Raw genomic sequence first — 4,916 nt, forward strand, 5'->3', positions numbered from 1 at the left:
AGCATACTTTCACATATACATACACTTTCATTTTAGATAGTTGCAACATCCACAACTCACCCATCTAAGTACGTAGTTACATATGTATGGATTTTGCATACAAAATCGAAAACACAAACACACACACTAGCAACCGTCACATTGACTTTTTCCCAGTTGGCTTTGGTTAGCTTTTGTCATGACGGTGGCGGTGCCTTTGTTGGACGGTGTTGAATTTAGTTTGATTAAATTTATTCTGGCAAATCCACTGGACAAAACAATTGTGTAATTGTTTTTTTTTCTGGTTATTGTACTAGTAGTTGTAGTGGTAGTAGTAGTTGTACAGCCAGTACTTTAGTTTATATAGTAAGCCAATGTGTGTGGGATGTTGCTGTTGTATTTTTGTCGTTTGGTTGGTGTTAGAAAATTTGTATGTGTGTACATAACTTCGCTTTTGGACTAGGTTACCTGTGCACTTTTTCGGTATTTAATTTAATTCTCACACTGAAATTTTTAGAAATGGAAAATAGTTGATACACTGGCATGCTATGTAGCACCACGCCCACACACTCACGCATACACCATTTGACATTACACAAAAGTTTACATCTCTCAAAATAGAAACTGTATTGTGTGGAGTGAGAGTTGCAGTTTGAAATCGTCAAATTACAATAATGTGTGGTGGTACAGTTATAGTGCAGTTGTTCGAATAGCAGCTACCACACACTTTACTAATAGCTAAAGTTGTTTTTTGCCAGAGTTACCAAGGTGGGGGCTTTCTATAAAAAACTAAGATTTGCTTGTAATATGTAAACATATGTTTTAATATTAATCAAAGGCAAATTCTTTACATATTAAATTGAATTTCGTAGAATTTCCAATTAACGACACTTGCGGCGTACTACAATATTGCTATTAATTAGTTGTTGTTTTTTTAATACTAGGGAATTATGAATTACAGAAATTTTAATATAATTACATTTTACATTAATGTAGTGTAAATTGTAAAAAAATAAATCAATTAAAATGGAAAAACGATAATTATTCGATAAAAACACTGGTCACATTCGTAAACTCACATTATTTTATATAATTTCCCACCGCTAACTCCTAACCTGCTAAATAGGTAATTAACGGCATTTACATTAGAACTTTTTACCGGGTTAATCTACATTATGAGGATGTATTTTACATATATACAATGCAATTGACAATTTATACCCACTGGGTTAATATGTAAATGTACTATTAGTCAAAGAATCGTAGTTTTTGCAAGTTGGAATTACTATGTCAATTTTGTGTGCAGGCAAATTATGATTACATGGACCTATATTCAAAATTTACTGCCAAAAGTGCTTTTATACTCCTACACACAAAAACTAAAACCGATGCAGTATGGAGACTGCATCAATTAAAAGTTCTCGCGACGTTTTGTCGTTTACGCCGTGTAACATTTATTTTATATACATGAGACTTGTTTGTTTGTAGAACTCGTTTTACAAAATTTCAAACATTCGAAACACTTTATAATTGCAAACAACAATATATGGCAACTCTACTAGTGGTCATTTGGAATTAAATAAAATATGTTCATATATTAGAAAATTGACCAGAGCTTAACAACAATCCATGTAAACTGATTACAAATCCCAGCAATTTGACCAACTCAAATAAATTAATTTAAAATTGGAAAAACGACAATTTCCAAAATGAAAATTAAAACAAAAATAAAAATAACACAATACAAATAAATAGAAATTGTAGCATGTTGAACAAATATTGGAAAGGGAGTTTTTAGTTTTTATTGAATTTCACTTATAATTATAAGTAAAAAAGTTATTTTTTTGAAAAATAGTTCATTTTGAAATGAGATCGGGTTTTTATTTTTTTCGCAAGAGAGTTTACAATGGCCATTGATGAAAGTCAAATCATGTGGCATTTGAACAAATATTGGAAATAGACATTTTAGTATTGGTCCGAGTAATGTACGTCCATTTTTATCAATCTACTTCAAAGCTAATTCAATCGGTAATCCCATTAATAAGTGTTTTACATCTTGTGACTTCTTTTGACCAATTAAATTAAGTCTTAAAATCACCATATGATCAGATTATAGTTTATATGCGCCTTTACTGACTCAAATGACAGAACTGTTGAATTTAACAAAATAGTAACCCATAACAAAGCACCAGGAACACATACAGAAGTCACACCTTAAGAACCCTCCACCATGAGATGTAGATTCAAAATACCTTAAGTCAATCCGGATATTTATATGCAGACTATTTTATTGCGCTATGTGGTGGTACAGAATACCCGGAAATTCCGTTCAATTCTTTTTACCTTGCAATGAGAAAATCAAGCAATAATCTTCAAAATATATATGGGAAATATTGCCAATTTTTTAATATTCCATTTTCAAAAAATCAGCTTTTTTGTTTTTGTGGCACATCAATGATTTTTGGTACACATATAGGGAAAAATGTTCTGACTCCGAAGCCGTTCGCGATCAAATTTTTGGTTGATGCGCGCAAAAGTTATCGAGGTTTTAATTTTGGGCATAAGAAAAAATTTTAAAATTACGCCGTTTATTACATTGAAAAAAAAACGTTGATTAAATCTTCCTTCGTAAAATAAGAATATGAATATATTTTAATAATCGCGATGAAGTTGCACATCTTGGCGAAATGTGAGAAAAAAATATAGCTGATTACATCAATATTTTCATTATATTAAAGACATATAAACGCCTAAAAAGTCCGTGTAGCGGTTTGTAAATCACAGCGACAACAAAACAAGATATTGAGGAAAAATATTTGTTTTGGTTCAAAAAAATAATATCATATTTTTTTGTTTTTTTTTATCTTATACAAGAAATTTCAGAGAAAATGTTGGGGTTATTCTGCTATTTTACCAGAATTTCGCCGAAAAATTGACATATATAAAAATAAGCACTTTTTGTGTATAAGGATATGCCTTGCGGATTATATCAAGACCCTTCCGATAAATCTTAGAATTCTATAAATACGAATAAATCTTAAAATAAAATAATATTATGAAATATACATTTAAAATTGCGTCTAAATCGCGTATATCTCAAAATAATTTGATGCGCATGCGGTTTCCAGGAAGTACTGAAGTTTATCTTCCAATCCATATATATTTTGAGAAATTTCATTTGAATGCTAAGATGTACCACACGTTGCATTGAGGTACCCAAAAACTCGTAAAACGCGAATAATTTCCGAAAACTCCATATGCCATTAACGCGCTTCCGATTTCGGTGTGCACCCCAATAATACATCGATCTATACCGATTTCAATGTGGTCCGTTAAGAACCATGGATGTGCCAGCTCACACTATTTTTGAGATAAATTGGGTACATCTATCTTTCGGCTGAAGTTTTTAAAGTTCTCTTTTCGAAAAAGATAGAAATCCGTATGAGGTCATTTATTGAAGCGGAAATGCTGCACAGAAAACATTAATGTAGACGTAGCTTCCACCAAAAGCAAGTTTGGAGGTCAATATCATGAACAGTTTGCAAGACCAATTAATCCAAAACTATTCACTTTTTTCATATACTTAAGTAATTCCCGAGTTATAAAGGGTGAACCTCCGTTTCAGCTATGTTAAAAAATTGGCAATATTGCCCATATATATATGGGGGCTACCCGGAAACATTGGTCAATTATTCTGATCAAAAATATATACTGTATGTGGTCCCCGGTGAATATATCGCTGTGTTGCATATAGAGGGTATAAAAATCCTAGAAATAGTAACAGAGTATATGCAAAATTTCAAAACTCTATCTTAAATATCGCGATTTCAACATACGGACATGACTTAATCTATATAAATTTGATTTCGGATCAATATTGATCCTCGGGAGAATATTCCGATATGTTGCAAACGAAATAACAAATTTTGTATTTATATATTTTATGATAGAGGGAGTAGCATGAAAAAATGGTGAATTTGTCCTTCTGCGTTCTTTACATACTTCCAAAGGGATTTCATCGCCATAAGAAATTGTCCACCTCGCCAAAATCATTCTGCGCAGTGTTATTTAAGAGCTCAAGCAGTTTGAGCCTTGACAAAGGCTGAAAAATGTCATATCTCATGAACGATTACGAAGTAGAACTTTAATAAAAATGTCCTTACTGCATTTATGAATTGGGACAATTTTCTTAATGTAGTTTCATTTATATACAAGAAAAAATCTTCACCAACATCATTTAGAGAAATGTGATATGTATATCCATTGCAATTATTTTATTAACAAGTGGAAGTAATTCAAATAACCAACCACCTCCGGATGAAGATTCATTTACGTCAATGAATATAATTTAATCACTTTTTCTAGATTAATTTTTACGTAATGATGTACGACATTATTTCTGAAGGTCAATTTTTGCTTAATTGATTTTTGTAATGATTTAATGTGTTATTACATATTTAGTCCCTCTAAAGGAAACTACAAAGATTGTTGTCCTTGATTAATGGCAAAATGACAAACGATTACCAGTGTTGGACATTAAATTCAACTGACCATGCAATTGGGCACGTCTTTTTTTAAACGTTTCTTGGAAATGGGATTTGTTTTAATGGTTTCAAATACCCTCAATAATTGGTCACTAAAAATGAAGGTCAAATATTTTTTGGGTTTTTTTGTAACTTTGTTTCCGTAGTTTTTCCTTTTTTATTTTTACACCAAACGCTAAAGGTGATAGTAATGACATGACTTATTTTTGGTTTCTTTCTTATTTTAATAGTCAATTGATTTAATGATTAACACAATGATTGATCATTTACCTTGTAATTATCAATTGTCTGCTAGATGGACGGGTTGGGAGTTTTTCTTCCAAAGTACTTTTTGACAGCAACAACGTAAAGCATGAGTGAAGAAAAAAAACCTAAATGACAACACTTAAGAAA

This window comes from Musca vetustissima, unplaced genomic scaffold (genome assembly GCF_032173495.1).
Source record: "Musca vetustissima isolate MV318-11 ecotype Yass unplaced genomic scaffold, APGP_CSIRO_Mvet_v1 utg62235, whole genome shotgun sequence".
Lineage (NCBI taxonomy): Eukaryota > Metazoa > Arthropoda > Insecta > Diptera > Muscidae > Musca > Musca vetustissima.